General features: G+C 42.9%; 1 protein-coding gene across 2 annotated transcripts in view; it reads left to right on the forward strand.

Moving 5' to 3' along the window:
* Positions 1-17,149, forward strand: part of VEGFC (vascular endothelial growth factor C) — a 235,799-nt gene that overhangs the window by 176,759 nt on the left and 41,891 nt on the right. The gene's annotated exons all lie outside the window — the stretch shown is intronic.

The following is a 17,149-nucleotide window of genomic DNA, read 5'->3' on the forward strand; positions in this document are numbered from 1 at the left end:
GAAGTTAAACCTATAAATCCAAGAGTTATTTTGGCTTATGTTCTTTTACTTATTCAGTTGTGTATCCCAAAAAACTGTCGTGAGTCAGTAGTTACTCTGGGTTTGCACTAATGTGAAAACGGAACTTGATCCATATTTTTGTCCCAACCTGCAGCCTTACGTGCAGACCCACATGTAGAAGGAAACAAAGTGTGTAGCCAACAACCCCAGTACAAATCCCAAGCCTTTACTCTTGATTATACTTTTGGGTAAAAGATCAAGGGTCTGATATTTCAGCAGCAACAAAGTGGGGGGAAAAAAGAGCAAGAAGCTGCCAAGGGCTGGATCCTGTGAGCTGGCACGATGGCACTCGGGATATCCATCCCAAACCTCTGGGCACTGAGAGCCCGGGCAGCAGCCTCGTGCCAGGCAAGGCAGTGTGCTCAACCGGGCACCCGGTGAGACTCGCTGGGTGGGTTTGAACTTCTGGTAGAAACTGCGTGTCCTGGTTTCACCTGGGATGGAGCTGGCTTTCTTACTAGTAGCTAAAATAGTGCTGTGGTTTGGGTTTGGGATGGGAATGATGTGATAGCACTCTGGTGTTTTGGGTTGCTCTTAGGCAGTCGTGGCCTTTTGTGCTCCTCACCCCACCCCGCCACTGATGGACTGGTGGGGCACAAGAAGGTGAGAGGAGACACAGCCGGGACAGCTGACCCCAGCTGGCCAAAGGGACATTCCATGCGATGTGACATCATGCTCAGAGTATAAAGCTGGGGGAAGAAGGAGAAAGGGGAGATGTTGGGAGTGATGGTGTTTCACAAGTCACCGTTACACGTGATGGAGCCCGGCTTTCCTGGGGATGGCTGAACACCTGCCTGCCCATGGGAAGTGGTGAATGGATTCTTTGTTCTGCTTTGCTTGCGTGGGTGGGTTTTGCTTTGCTTATTAAACTCTTCTTTTCTCAACCCATGAGTTTTCTCACTTTTATTCTTTTCTCCCCCATCCCACTGGGGGAAAGTGAGCAAGTGTCTGCGTGGTCCTAGCTGCCAACTGGGATTAAACCATGACACTGTACTGGAATAATGGATCTAAATGTCTTAGGCAAGCGTTCCGGTCACTAAACCATACATAAAAAGTGGTTACTGACCCCCTCCACTAAGTGTATTTTTTAGCCGGAAGCACCTTTTGGACCTTGCACAGAACTCAAGCTCGTCAGGCTGTGTGAGATGCCTTCAGAGGGTGCCAGTGTAATGGGCTTCCTGGGGAGATTTCCCTTGGGCACCATCCTTTGGGGGTCCCAAAGAAATGTATGGGTGCAGGGGTGCCAGCACACGCTACTCTTTCAAACTGGTAAGCAAAGCACAGTTAGGTACAGTGAAACATCGTAGTTGGGTGCTGAGCATGGTTAGACAGAAGGTGGAACCCCAGCTTGTGTTGTCAGCCAGGTACATGTAGCCAGACCTAGTGCTGTTTTGTGTGGCATGTTATAAAAGTTAGAATCATAGAATCTTGTAGGTTGGAAGAGACCTTTGAGAACATCAAGTCCAACTGTTAACCTGGCACTGCCAATTCCACCACTACCCCGTGTCCCTCAGCACCACATCTACCCAGGTTTTAAATCCTTCAGGGATGGCGACTCCACCACTGCCCTGGGCAGCCTCTTCCAATGCTTGACAACCCTTTCGGTGAAGAAATTTTTCCTAATATCCCGTCTAAACCTCCCGTAAGTACATTTTCGGCATACGTCAGGTGTTTCCTATGTACATCAGCAAAAAAGCCTATTAAAGGAGATTTTAATTTTTTGTCTTCTGCGAGGCACAAAGCGCGCGCAGGTGGGAGCAGGGTGAGGATCCATGTGAGCCGCTGTACAGTGAGTGCTGCGGAGCAGCCTGCCGAGTAAATCAGAGCTGCTTGGAAATTTCAGGCCACAATAGCCGTGGCATGGAAGTTCTGCCGTGGGCATTTGTCCTCCTCCTTTCATTCCCTCACTAAGAGGCTCTACTTGAAAACGCTGGAGCACTTCATGTAAAACACTTTGGCTCAAGAAAATGCTCCTTTCAGCCACTGAGTCCCCTTCCCAGCCTGTGAATGCAGCTGAAGTGTCGTGTCCTGAGGGCAGACCAGGTCAGAGTAATTCCCTCGTTGGGAAGCAGTGGGCACCAGCCAGGGACTTGAAGTAGGTAAGAAGCTCCTCCTGGAGGAGAAGTCATGGGCATGGCAGCGAGGGTTGCTCTTGTTCTCTTCTTGTTTAGGGGAAAAATAACCCACAAACCCCAAAATTGAGTCTGCGTTGTTCAGTGTGTGAGTTTCTCTATGTGTGTATGTAAAGCCATGTTAATTACTACAGAAAGTGAAGACCCACCAAAACCATTTTTATTTTGCTTCTGTAATTTTCGACAACGAGCTCTTTGGTAAAGGATCGCGGTGGGAAGGGAGGGTTAGAAAGCAGTTCCAGTCTTCAGTTTGTCAGAAGGCATCTGTGCTTGAACCCCTGTTTCACATCGGGGCATTTCTTGGCACGTCGCTGGGGCAGGATGGAGCCGTGGGAGCCTGGATGAAGTTTCTTGGAAGGGTTTTATCCGTGCCTAGTTCGGTGTTGCAACAGCCACTTCAGTGTTAGTGCACTAGGGAGCTAATTTGCCGTTAACTCATGCGTCGTCACAAACTACCTTTGCATTTTTTGTTTGAATTGGAAACAAATGCCATGATTAAGTGTGTCGTGCAATGTAGGTACAGTGAAGACGATGCCAGGCTTTCTTAATTCAGGTGTCTCGCTGCTGGTTTGAAAGCCTACTTTGAATATTCAGGCTTTGAATAACAGCTGTGGGACACGCTTGGAATTCTAGTTCCAAAAAAAAATGCATAAATGCGTACACTTCTGATCTCTGGCCATGTAGTGTTGGATACGTAAACTGCAAGCAGGTAATTTCAACCCTTTTCTGCCAGCAGGTGTAATTTCAAGGTACGTATCCCAACTTTGAGTTTGCTAGCTACGCTTCTGGAGTTGAATTTCCTTCAGCTGATGACCCTGTACGTGAAGATCACGAGCTCTCTGTTGGTAGTTATGAGGTTGAAGATCTGATTTGGAGTTTCTGAAGTTAGTGAAAGACCTAACTGTTGTCTTAGTAGGCTTTGGATTAGTCCTAGCGTGTGTATAAATAGTTACTTTAGCGGGACTAAAGTGTGTACTTCAAGATCGTATAAAAATTAAAAAATCCTGCTAAGAAATTCTTTCACCATTCCTTTTAAAGAGTGAATTAAAAACTGAAGTACAGTAATATTATTAGACAATTATATAGAGATATGTGAAAACATAATAAGCTATTAGATTTCTTTTTAATATCTGTTAATTTTAAAAGGCAGTATAGCATAGCTTCGAGTGAGCGGTGGCAACTTTTCCCCCACAGTGTAAAGACATGCAGGAATCTTTGGAAAAGGAGGGATTTGCAGGATTTCTGAGCAAAGGAACGTTATCAGCATCTGAGGACTTGAGTGTGCTTGTTGACTGAGTTGCATTTTGAACACGATCCAGCATCTACAGGCATCGAGCTGAGTGCTGTATTAGAAACACCCAGAACTGTCCTGAGAGGGATCAGGGAGAGGGAACAGCTTCAGAGGATAATTTAGCCCCTGCAAATTCTAAATTAGCCCCTGGAAGTTCTCTCGTCTCTCCCCTGACTAAGAAATTGGGAAACCAGAGATCACTTGGTGCCTGAAGCTGATTGGAATGCCTGTGTATTTTTTTTTTGACTTGTTACAAAATCTTCCCTCTTGTGTTAATAAAGGTCAAGTTTATTTCCTATATTGTTTCTATTGAAGGCAGCTTTAAAAATATTGGCCTTTTTGGTTCATGACTTGGATCCATTTTTTGTTTGTTTGGGTTTGTGGGGGTTTGGAGGTTTTTTGTTTGTTTGTTTAGGAATCCACTACTCGTGGGTCTGCTGTGCTTGGATCTCACTGGGAGGAATCTGCGTAGGCTTCTCTTAATCAAGACCGGCTGGAACACTCCATCTTGCCTTGGTGGACCTCTCACCTCCGAGGGCAGGACTTTCAGACACCCCCCGCATCCGGTAGCTTGAACATCTGCTCTCGCAACCTCCAACTGTACCGTTTCTTCACTTCAGCTGTCAGAGACAGTTGAGTCAGTGAGCAGCTTGGGGTTTTTTGAAGGTTTCTAAGATCTTTGGGTTCCAAAAAAAGATTAGGAGTTGTAGACACTATTACAGAGCCTCTCCTTGCTCTTGTCTGCTTCAGTCCTTCATGGCTAGCAGTTAGAGAGCTTTGGAGGACAACCAAGATTTCCCTGCTTCTAAATCGCTGCTGAGGTGGAAGTTCCTTCTTCCACAGCTGGAGTTGTATGGTCCAAAATACTATTTTGATATGAAACCAAGTTCCTTTACTCTTCTCTGTTGTTCCAGATTTCATTCCCTCCCAAAACCTCTTACTTTTGTGTGTTTGTTTCCCTCGCTACTTCAGGAATGCAGGCAGACAAGGTGTTTCCCACCTCTCACTGAAAATGGGTTGTTTGGATTTGCAGTCTTGGTGGTCTGTTCTATTGCGCCTCCAAACAGGAGTCCAGACAGAAAAATCTAGATGCCATCCTGAGAGCTGAGTACATTGGGACACAACAGAGCTGCATGGACTTATCATACAGTATCTAATGCCGTCTTTTGTTTAGCTTTAGTGTTTTGTGAAACCACTTTTAATTAATATATTTTATCAGATTTTTTGTCCATATATTTGTTTTTGTAATTTTGATCACTATTCTTTTTGGACGTAGATTTATTTTTTTTTTTTTGCAGATAGCTGACTGATCCAACCGCATTTTATGCTCTTAAAAAGTTCTGATATCTCTACGTTACTTTAAAAAAATTGGTCTTTAAAAGTTTAAGTCTTCCCAGAGCTGATCGCCGCCGCAATCTCAGTAATACTGTGTTGTGAGTTACGTAACGACTTCCCAGCTATTCCAAAATCAAAACAATAATATCAGGAAAGAGTTTAAAAGGTAGTCTGTATGCCAAGCAAATGTCCACAAACAGGTGATACCAATCGCAGGTTTTGTTTGACTCAAATTTGTTTTCTTACTAAGAAAGCTTTCTTTTCTGCTCGGTCAAAACTTCCTGGGTTAGGTTTTCATGAGGCCAATGAACAGAAAGGAAAATACCTGTTGCTCGGCTATTGGAGTGTGCACCTTGAAAGGAAAATAGTTTGAATGTGTAAACACGGTGTCCTGGCAGATCTTAAAGCTTTTTACTGTTGAAGGTTTCTGTTTGTGTATTTTTCTTCTCACCGCATCGTGTCTGGCACGGTTGAAAAGCCACGCAGGTTAGTGACTCTCTCAAAAGCGCGATACGTGTGTAGTTTTGTTGTGTGCGTTAGTGCTGTCTGAGCAATAATTGCCGCGTTATTGCAGCTGTGTTAACATTGTTAGGTTTTATTTAGGCCTTTTAATGTGATTCATCTGTTGCTCTACAGCTTGGAGTAGCAAGAGCAGGAGCCTCAAAGGGCTTTGAGTCCAAACAGAGAGAGCGAGTCAAACAGAGGGGAAGCAGTGTTGCTCCTCTCTCCACTTAACCGATCCCTGGCTACTTCACCCCTACCTTCTGTACCCAAACCCGTGCTTCATCAGCAAGAACAAGGTACGGCCATTGATATGGCCAATAAAATTTACTTACTTATTTTTTCAACCGAAGCCATAAGGAGGGGATACTTTTTGAGGTTAGTCCTTGGAGCTTTGTCTTTTAATTTAGTTAGAAATTAGCTAGAGTTAAGATGCAACATGCAGCTGTTTCAGAGAGCATTTCAAATTATGTGCTTAAGAGTTTTGATTTTATTTTTTTTTTTATTAGCAAATGCTTTAAATTGAACTTGAATTGTGTTAAAAGTGGGACCAATAGGAATTTTCTTTTTTTTTTATTCCCCCTAAAATTAAGTAGTTCAGAAAAGCAAAACATTTGAGCTCAGGTATATTAATGTAACCTCAGCCAGAGCTGCAGTGCTACTGGCTCTAATATAGGGGAGAAGTCTTTCTGAAAAGCCAAGTATTGTTGTTTTTTATGACATAATTATTATGAAAGATGCTTACTCTAACTTCAAATTGTCGTGCAAGTCAAATAGCCTGATTTCAGTAATTCTCCTTCAGATTAAAACCATATTGTGATACTGAGCATGTTTTGATGGGCTTAATGAATACCTGTATCATTTTTAGAAGTTTAGAACACTTCTGATTATTAGAAAATCATAGTTTTAAAAAAGCATCTTATTTAAATGCAAGATGTAGTTTTTTTGTCTGATTCACTTTTCAACTTTTGGAATACTGCTGGACTGTTTGTGATATTATGGTTTAAACCACTAATGTAGTTAAATATTAAATTGCTTTAAAGCATTATTTGGGAAGTGAAAGAAAGCTTTAGAATCCCCACTGATGTTTTCCTGATTATTAGCAATCTGAAATGAGCAGTCTGCCTGTTTTCAAATCACTAACCGTTCGTTTTTAAGAATTCTCGTCACTCTTACTCGCGGTGGTTAATTTGTGTTTGCTTACGGTTTTTTTCCTTGCTGTGGTGATATGTAGAAGAGATAAATTGCAGCCACGCACATACGCTAAATGTAAATACCAATTATCACTACATGGTGGGCTTATTTAAACAAAGAAGGTCTATAGCAAAGGCTCCTTTAAGTGCTCCTGTAAACTCCCTTGAGGAGATGACTGAGTGTGGACTGGGCCGCATGAGTTATTGCAAACGGCAGCAAGACTACATGAGTTTGGTTAATACCCCGCCTGTTATTTCCTCTTCTTACGTCTTCCACTTCAGATCCCTTTCTGTACAACCAACCGGCTGAATTGTTTTGGAGGATGGTAGGTCACAAAGGCAGTGCTCGTGCTTTCCCCGTCTCACACCTACTTCTCTAGGTCCAGGCACCCCTTGTGTATGTTTGGCTCCTCGTCCACCAAAACTGGTGGCTATTTCGTTATTGATTTCAGTGGGGCTTGGACCGAGATTCTGCATTTGTATAGCAATCTCTTTTTCATTGAAAGCTGGTCTCTTTTTAATTAGAAGCTTTACTTGTCCAAGTTATGGTTTGTGGACTTCTGCATTGTTTAGTGACATACTGGCTTTTGGGGTTTTTTTTTTTAAAGAGAAGGAGGTACAATTTCTACTTTTGTGTGTCCTAAGCTACCTTACTTTATGTGAAAGCAAGATATTATTTTACATTACTTTGTATTACAATTTACTTTGTATTTCACCAAACTAATGAAATTCCAGGTTTTTCATTACTTCAGAATAAGGCTACCTCATTGTCATAAAATATTTTATTAAACAAAATAGCAAAATAATTTTTTTTTATTATGCCATAATTCCTTTTTAGCTGTTCAGAAAGCCATCATCCCTCTAAATGCAAAGCTTTAAGAATGATCCCCAGTGTTATGCATATGGGACTTGGATAGAAATGTTGGTGTTGAGGTGCGTGTATTGGGAGCGTATCGCTTTGAGTCTACGTTTTCTTCTCCTTCTGAAGGACTTAAAGATTCTTGTAGTGGGTCAATAAATCAAGCAACTGGACAAGTGTTTCTCACACAAAGAGCTGGCTTCTGCTGACTGTCGGCGTGATGCAAGCTAGAACGGAGGGTCATTTTGTGGCTAAGCCATAGATTCATTTTTATGTAGACCCAGTGCGGGGATGGGTGGCTTATCTCTGAATTCATGAATGGAGAAAGTAACTGGACAGCAATGGAAGTCTTCTGTGGGCTGAAAAATTACATTTCACGGCTGTGGTTCCGCTTGTATTTCAACTTCTTAAAGCCTAAGTGCATTTTTGCCTGTTTTCATGTTCACTTTTACATGTGTGGTGTTACATGGTAGTTTGAGAGTCATCAGTAGTTATATTCCTTGTGAGAGTGATACCGCACCTTAAACAAGCATTTGGGGTTGATCCATTAGTCACAAGAAGATCTGTTCCCTTTTATTCTCTTTCCTCCCCCCTGCCCTCTTAAGGTACCATGTGGCAGTAGGGCAGAGAGAGCCCTGAGTTTGGAGCAGGTGTTCAAACAACATCTGTGCAGCCGTTTTGGAAAGGCAGCACAAAATAATAATTTAGAAGTACTTAATATAATTTCAGAAAGAGTTTTTGTTGGCTGGTTACACCCACCACATTTAAGGAAAAGTCAGTCTATTGGATTATTTCTTGTGCATTTTTAAAGTGACCCTTCTTTCCTTCTAATACATACAATTAATTGCACTCAAGAGCACTTTTTCATGGAATCAAGCCCCCATATAGAGCCCATATAGAGCTGTCCACATGAATTTTGAAGCGGTATTTGCTTCACTGAATCTAGTTGAAGCCTGACAATAAAAGAAATTTTGAATGAACGTATCCTTATTTTGTTGCACGTACATCGAGATATTCGTAACACTTTTTAATAAGGTATGCTCATCTATTTCCATCAGAGAAATTTGTCTTGATCGCTTTCTGTGGGTTCATCTGTCATGGTACAATTTTACCACAAGACCGGCAGAAAAGCGAGACACTGTCTAGATTAAAAGCAAACAAAAAAGCCACGATAGGTCTTTGCATGGGACAGTCAAGGGAAGACTGTTATGAGACAAATGGGGAAAGTTGCTTGTGTACCTTCCTGTATGGATCTCTAGAAAAGGAGATTACGCAACACAACTCTGTCCTAACATCCAATGTAAATATTACATGCTGTAAATTTAAGTAAGTCTGTTACTATTTGTCCTGGATAATATGGATATGATTTCCTCCTCCTTTGTATTTAGCCCTTTACAACCCTTCAAGCTCCTCTTCTTTAGACTAAACAATGGTCCCTTCACTTTGTTCCTTGTAGATGTTAACTTGTCTTCAGCTTGTGACTCATAGATGGCTTTTCTGGAGAACTGCTAGAAAGCTGGAACTGCTTCAATTTGTGCTTGTCCAGTTGAGTATTCCTGCTTGAAAGAACCAAAAAGATCTTGAGGAGTGGAAGTGTCCAAACAAAATCTCGTCATCTTTCTCTGTCTTTGAGTATTTCTCTTATTGGCCAAGTTCCTTTTGAATTCTGATCCTGTTCTTCAAAGTTTCTACAGCCTATGGCCAAGTACTCAGCTGCATATTTTTTAAGCATCTCCCTCTTCCACCACCCAAATCCATAATGGATATGTTGAACAGCCCAGCCCCAAGAGTACAGCTGCGTTCCCGTTGACAGTTGATAAACACCATAGGGTACAGTTTTCCAACAGTTTTGCTTCCCTCTTTGCAGTAACTTCCTCTAGACCATATTTCCTGCATCTTAGAATATCAAGGAAAAAGTCTTACTAAAGTCAAAATAAATTACAGAGTAGACAAGATGAGGCTTGTAATTCACGCTGAGGTCACAAGCTTTCCAAGAAAACAAGGGTCAGGCATGTGAGCTGGCAGAAGAAAGGACACAGATATTTTTTCTCAAGAATAATTGTAAGAGGAAGTGCAGCTCCATGACAACTGTTTCTGTTTCTTGTAGCCTTTAAGCAGTGCAACACTTTGGAGAAAGGGCCAAGTTTCCTTATCGGTATCTTTTAGTGGGTCCCTTTGGCCAGAGGACCTCACAAAATTGCGCATGGGGCAGGGTCGTGGAAAAAAAATAACCCCAGAAAGAAGTTGTTGTACAAAAGTTTGATGTGCATCTCTAGCAGGTTTGGGCTGCAAATTTTTATTATGCTGCAGAACCAGTGAGTTTAACAGTACGTATGATCCACCGAGCAGCAGAGGCGCTGCTGGATCTCTGGGTCTGGCTGGGAGGAGGGTGCTGGGGGCAGTGAGGCTGGGCAGTGGGCTCGCAGGGAGAAAGTGTGGCTCTTCCCCACGTCAAAATGTTGGAATGCTGCTTATTACCGTCCAGAGGGTGAGGGCGGTGAGCCCCTGGCCCTGGTTGCCCAGAGAAGCTGTGGCTGCCCCATCCCTGGAGGGGTTCAAGGCCAGGTTGGACGGGGCTTGGAGCAACCTGGGCTGGTGGGAGGTGTCCCTGCTTATGGAACTAGGTGATCTTGAAGGTCTCTTCAAACCTAAACCATTCTATGGCTCTATGATCTGATCTCCATTGCTGTGTCCTTACCAGAATGAACCATTTCCCTATCGTAACAGAAGAAGATAATGATGCTCATTTGACATGATTTGTGCATTATACACGGCTGTATCAGATGTTTACGATCTCTTGAGGGGTAGGGGCGAGAGGATTCTTCTTCTTTTCCCACTCCCTGAGAACTTGCAAACAGCTTGTTTGCTTATCGTGTCTGTGCCATTGGGGTTGAGCCTGGGACAGGAGCTCTGGTTTTCTTTTCCAGTCTCCTGCAACCACCCATCCTCCAGCTTGGTTATCCGTCTCAAAGATCACAACTGGCAGCTCTGGTGTTCCTTCTCTCAAAACTGACAAGTATTTTAGGGAAAACTAGACGAAGTCATTTGATTTTTAAAGCATCCAGATGAACAGGCAGGAGAATGCTTTCCCCGGTTTAGTTGAAGCTCTTTGTCGCTGTGTGAATCATGTCAGCTGCCTGACTGCAATCAACCTTTTTTAAAAAAGAAAAGACAGGCTAAAAACTATAATTCTGTCTTCTCAGCGTAACCTGTCAATAAGCTGCTCCTCTCCACTAGTTAGAAGATCAGCTTTCTTTTGAAGGTTAATGGACTCTCAATCAAAAACTCTTTATTTTCTTCTTCGCATTCTGGACTACATCCTCCCGTGCTGTTTGAGTTGAATTCAGAAATGTTTGCTCTCTAGTGGTTTTCTCTATCCTCTGTTCCAAAAATTGTGATAAGCCCATGACAGAAGCTTGCTGGACAATCTGTTCTGCTTCGTTTTTTCTTCAGCAGATTGGAAAGTTAAAGCACAGTTTGTTCCCCAGCGCTGACGTCCCGTACATTGGGTGGTCGGATTGTGAGAGGCCGTGTCCTCCTCATCTTTCTGTGGTTAATTAACGTCCTTACCACCACCCTTCTTCTTTTCATTCTTGTCACTATCCAGTTGCAGTCGATTGTCTCTTTGTAAACAGCACGTGCTGTAGTAGATCTACTGTACTTACAATTTTGACCAAAACCTGCTGAGGTTGTACCAGTGCTGTTTATCGTCTAAGAGTGTTCTGAGCAGAACTCGATCACTTGGGGTAAAAAAAAATAATAATAATAATAAAAAAAAAAAATCTAAAAATCTGTAAAAGCTAAACTAGATAAATTTGTGCCTGGTAAATCATTTGAACTGATTAGACGACAGAGGGCTGGATTTAGAGCTGCACCACTTTATATAAGCTAGCAATCTGGTCTAGGAAAGGAAAAACAGCTTTGTATTCAGGGGGACATAAGGTAGGTTTGTCAGAGTTTGTGTGTTGCTGGTGATAGATGGAGTACATAGACATAATAAGTGCCAGCTGTTCCTCCCCCATAAATCAGAAACAATAATATTTCCTTTTATTTCAGTGTGAACTATCTGACTTGCTTGAATTCCTTTTTGAATGCAAAGGACTTTTTCTTTACAGTTACAAACTAGAAATTTATCTGCACAAATCAGAAACGCTGTGATCTAAGAGTATAACGCAGGCCGAAGGCAGCATCACGAATACCTGTGTGTGACCAGGGTTTGCTAATCCTTCTTGAGCTGTCAAAAGCATTTTTTCCCTTTCTGCCCACATTCCAGAAATATGTACGTATGTCTGTCTCCGTTAAAGTTGATGTGCTTGTGGCTGCCCACATCACTTGATATTCTGGCCGTCTATGGCAGCATCGCGGTTTTGTATTGTTGACTGGACTCAAACAGATTTGGCTGTTTTGTTCCGTTTGATCTCCGCTTCCAACGTTCCTGCTTTGTCAGCAACTGCTAAAGAAGGGATTTACATATTTAGCATGAAAAAATCCAGAAGTTTGTTGTACTAACATATAAATCCAGTGAACTACGTGCTACAAGTAGTTGTCTTCAAATCATGATTTATCTGTCCTCCTTAGGCCTCCGGGAGATTGCATTTCGTTGCTGTTTCTTTTCGGTTTTCTATTAGGCGTGTTGATAAATGTCGTGTGTGATGTAACAGGATCTAAAAAAAAAAAATCGTGACGTGTTAGCATCGTGTAAATGCTTGCGGACTGTGTAAAAAGGGAAGAAAGTAAAGTTGAAATAAAACACTTGTTCAGTATGCATAGTCATGTAACGCAACGAGCACATTCCTGCAGCTTGTTAATAAATCCAATAAATGAGAGTTATCAACGGCTGCTATCTGCCTTTATACTTATCCAAATGAACAACTGGTGCATGGTGACCTTTGATAATTTATTTCAATTATATTTTAGTGGCTCTTTAGGGTTCTCAGGCAGGTTTGGTTAATAAAAAAAAGAATTCTCCTCGCTGGCATTCTCACAGATAATGCACGTCTTGGTGCTGTTTCTCGACCTTCAAGTTCCATAGTTTTTGTCTTTTTAAAATGGAACCACGCTGCTGCTTGTGAAAGAAGACAGGGCTGCGCCGTTCGTGTGCGTGACAAGTGGCATCAGCTCCCTTAAAACAGCTTAGTCTGTTCTCCTGGCGTTTTATTTCTAGGCCCCAATCCTGCTCACTTGTGTGTACTTTATATAATGCAAGTTTTACTGAGTTTTCAACTCCAAACTAGGACAGGTTACAGGTAGTACAAAATAGACAATACTTACTTTTTATTTGAGTTTGAATTGGTTTTTTTTTTCCATTTTAGAATATATGAAAAAAGTCTTCCTTTTGTGGTGGTGTTATTTGTGGCTTTCTCCCGTTCTGAGGTGTAAAAAGAAATTGCCTAAAGCATTTTTATTTGTGGAAACCCACAAAGCTACCATTTGCCTTTTAATATGATATTCCGTGGTTTCAGGTGTGCTTTGTCCTATCCTTTTAATCCATTTGCTTTTGAAAAAGATTATTAGAAGTCACAAGGCAGAGGTTCTACCAGTTTGAAACGTAAGCTGAAGCTTTATTATTTCAGGACTTGTGCTTTTCAGAAATACGTTTCTCTAATTTGACCCTCAGTAACCCTTGAGAGACCTAAGCACAAGTTACAAACTAATTACATGAATTGCTTTACTGGAACTTGTTAGGCATTTTCTGTTTATACATTAATGTAATATAAATATAGCTTAGGCAACAAAAGCCCTTGGGGCAAATTTATGTCCTGAGTGACCCTGTTCTGGTGACCTCAACAGAATTACTCAAAGTCAAGACAGAATTTAAATTGGAAGACCAGATCTTCAGCTGCTGTAAATAGTCTGAACTCTACTAAAATCAGAGTAGCTGTGGTCACAACGGCTGTAAAGACAGAATCGCTCCTTCAAGTGTATTTTGACTGGGTTTTTCGATTTGCTTCTAGGGGTTGGGCTGCCTTTTCTTTCCAGAGTTTAAAACCGAGCAGAACTTATCTGTAGAAATAATTATGATTTTAGTCTAGAGCTGTTATAATGTTACACAACCTGCTTTGGTCTGAATTTTGAAAAAAAAAGCCTTCGTAGGGGAACATAGCTCTATTGCTCCTGCAGCTTTGGTTCTTCTGTGCCTTTTTCCGTGCTACGATCTAGCTTCTAAAAACTTTCTCTAACCAAGCAATATATAGGAAATTATACTCAACAGTTATACGGTCTTGCTTAGGAGTCTGTACATATAGGAACAGTCACCAGGCAATGTTTGGTTGTGTTTCATAACAGCTTCGTTTCAAAAACAAATTTAAAATAATGGCTAATCTGTACTCCGGCCCTACACGCGTGTATATCGCTTTACTTCAACCTTGGGGATTATCTCCTTGGTTTAATTGGAAAAAAAAATGTGCTCAGTATTAAGTCTGGATGAAAGTGCCTTCACAACTGGAAATTTGGATTGAGAGTATTTTGTTTACGAGGAGCCATGAGTGATCTGCAATTTTTACAATATTATAGCGATAACCCACCAGTGGGAGTTGCTAGATATGTTTGTCAATTCAGTAGTCAACATGAATACTGTTTTTTCCAGCACATCGGACATGTGTGTCTGTTCCTCCTCTCAGATTCTCCGAGCTAACTATAAGGGTCAATGACATCTCGGCTTTTTAGTGACCTCCGCTCACTAAGGAGATATTACGTTACCATCAGTCAGTTGACTTGCTGGAAGAGAAACAGCATACGTTTCTTATAAATAATAGCCCGCAATGAGAGTCTCTTCTCATCATTCTTGAAAGCTTTCCTGCAGCCTTGGCCAAGGAAGTGGAATTCCAGTTCAAGATGGTGGTGATCCTTACTGCTGCTCAGTGTTTCCATGTCTTGCTGGGCAATATCCTCGGCAGAACCGAGGCCCTGGTGATTTTTCTGATTTGGGAGATGTTTTGGGCTCTGTTGCTTTGTATGCAATATATCTGAGCCTTGAACCATGGCAGCATAAGCATTGCAAGCCATTCTGTGCCTTTTTGTCAGAGTTAAAGCAGCCACCCTTTCTGCTTTTCCCTTTCCTGAGAACCTCTTCCTTGGAGAGTGGCTTCGGACTTGCCTTTCAGTGTGCAGTTCAGCTTCGAAGGGTTAACATTGGGCATTTCCAGATACTAGAACAGAATAGACTATTTATTTCAGTTGGAAGGGACCTACAGCAACCATCTAGTCCAACTGTCTGACCACTTCAGGGCTGACCAAAAGTTCAAGCGAATTACTAAGGGCATTGCCCAAATGCCTCTTAAACACTGACAGGCTCGGGGCATTGGCCACCTCTCTAGGAAGCCTGTTCCAGTGTTTGACCACACTCTCGGTAAAGAAATGCTTCCTGATGTCCAGTCTAAACCTCCCCTGATGCAGCTTTGAACCATTCCCATGCGTCCTGTCCCTGGATGCCAGGGAGAAGAGCTCGGCACCTCCCTCTCCACGTCCTCCTCAGGAAGCTGGAGAGAGCCATGAGATCGCCCCTCAGCCGCCTTTTCTCCAAACTGGACAAACCCAAAGTCCTCAGCCACTCCTCACAGGATGTTCCTTCCAGCCCTGTCATCAGCTTGATTGTGCTCCTCTGGATGCATTCAAGGACTTTCACATCCTTCTTGAATTGCAGTGCCCAGAACTGCACACATTACCCAAGGTGAGGTGACACCAACGCTGAATAGAATGGGACAATCCCCTCTCTTGACCAGTTGGTCATGCTGTGTTGATGCCCCCCAGGATGGGGGTTGCCCTCTTGGCTGCCAGGGCACACTGCTGGCTCCTGTTGAGCTGCTGCCGACCAGCACCCCCAGGTCCCTTTCTGCAGGACTTTCTCCAGCCACTCCTCTCCCAGTTTATACCTGTGCCTGGCATTACTCTCTCCCAGGTGCAGAATCTGACTTTTGGACTTGTTAAACTTCATCCCATTAATCATTGGCCAACACTCCAATCTATCTAGATCCCTCTGCAAGACCTCCTGTCACTCAAGAGAGTCACCAGCACCCCCATCGAGGGTGCCCGTGTCCCGCTCCAGAGGGTATCCCAGGCAAAACAACGACGTTGGGCAATCTCAGCACTGCACTCTGCCGGCAGCCCTCGGCTAACTTTCAGATGAGGTGGTTGAAGTACCAGTGCAGGACAGCTGCACCCAGATGGCTGTTCACCCAGTCCCAGATACGCTTTTCAGTTTGCAGTTCCAGTCTTCAAAATCGCTGTGTTGGAAGAGATTTTAGCCTTGTTTGGCTAATAGCCTTTCCTTCCGTTACCTGCATATGTGATACTGGTTGAACATGCTAATGCATACGCTTCTACAGCTTTTTCATCGTTTTAATTTACCACAGTATGGCTTTCCCAAAAGTAGCAATGCTAATTTGAAAGTGTGACAGCTCACAGGCAAACTGCTACTTTGTCAGATTGTCTGTACACACTTTTAATTTTTTTTAGTTTTCTTACTGGAAGGGAGAGAGATAGAAACAGATTTTAGAGAGAAGGAAAAAATTTGTTGGGGGAAAAGAATCCAAAATTTGGATGACAGACAGAAAAGTAATATCAGCAGATGGTCACATCTGAGGCAGAACTCCAAAGCAAAACATAAATCTTCTGGTTTATAGACTGTCAGGGAAGAAATGCCAGCACGGAGATGCACACAGCGGAGGAATCAGTCAGGAGGAGGCAGAGCGCTGCATGCAGGCACGTCACTACGGCATCGTTGGAACAACTGCGATGGATGGATGTAGGGAGACGGGCACGGAACGCAGGGATGGGGGTTTCCCTTTCCATGAAGAACCAGTTGGAGTGGAGCAGACGGGTTGCATGTGGATTAGGATCAGAGGAGGGGCTGGTTTGGGTGACACTGTGGTGAGCGTATGTTACAGATTATTTGGTCAGTATGAGGACAGAGTTATTTAAGCAACTCAAAGACCCTTGTTCTTGGGGGAGGCTTTAGCCTTCCCGACATCTGCTGGAAGGACAACATATATAAGCAACTCAGAAGGTTTCTGGAGACCATCAAGGGACTCTAATGTAGATGCAATATAGAATGGTTATAATATACCTGGGTGACACTGTCGTCACAAATAAAGAACTGGTCAAAGATGTAATAATCAATGGCAACCTTGGCTTGTAGCAGCCATGAATTACTGGAGCTCAGCACCTCGAGGGGAGTGAGGAAGGCAGGTAACAGAGTATACACCCTGTCCTTCAAAAGAGCAAATTTTGGTTTATTCAGGGAACTGGTAAATGAGATCCTTTTGGAGGCAGCATGGTTATGCCAAGGGTAATCCATGCTTGACTAATCTGATCACCATCTACGAAGAAATTACTAAATCCGTGGGTGAGGGCAGAGAAGTGGATTTCACCTACCTTGACTTCGGCAAGGCTTTTGATGCTGTCTCCCACAGTATTCTTGTATTCAAATTTGGATGTTATGGTGTGGTTGGGTGGAAGCTTGGGTTCCAGAGTGTAGTTAATGGTTCATCCCCTGTTTGGAGGCCAGTTACAAGTACCTTTTCTCAGGGGCCTCTCCTGGGATCTGTCCTGTTTTATCTCCTTGTCAGTGGCAGAAGGAGGAGAGGTGCATTGTGGTGAGACAGAGCGCACCCTCATAAGGTTTCTGGATGACACCAAACTGGAGGTGTGGAGGCAGCGTAGCTGATTGATAGACATCAGAGCAGGGCTGCCATTCAGAGAGCTCTAGCTGCACTGGAAAATGGACTGGCAGGAATCTGATGAAATTCAATAAAGACAAATGCAAAGTCTTTAACCTGGG

Source organism: Larus michahellis, chromosome 5 (assembly GCF_964199755.1).
Source record: "Larus michahellis chromosome 5, bLarMic1.1, whole genome shotgun sequence".
In the NCBI taxonomy this organism is placed as follows: Eukaryota; Metazoa; Chordata; class Aves; order Charadriiformes; family Laridae; genus Larus; species Larus michahellis.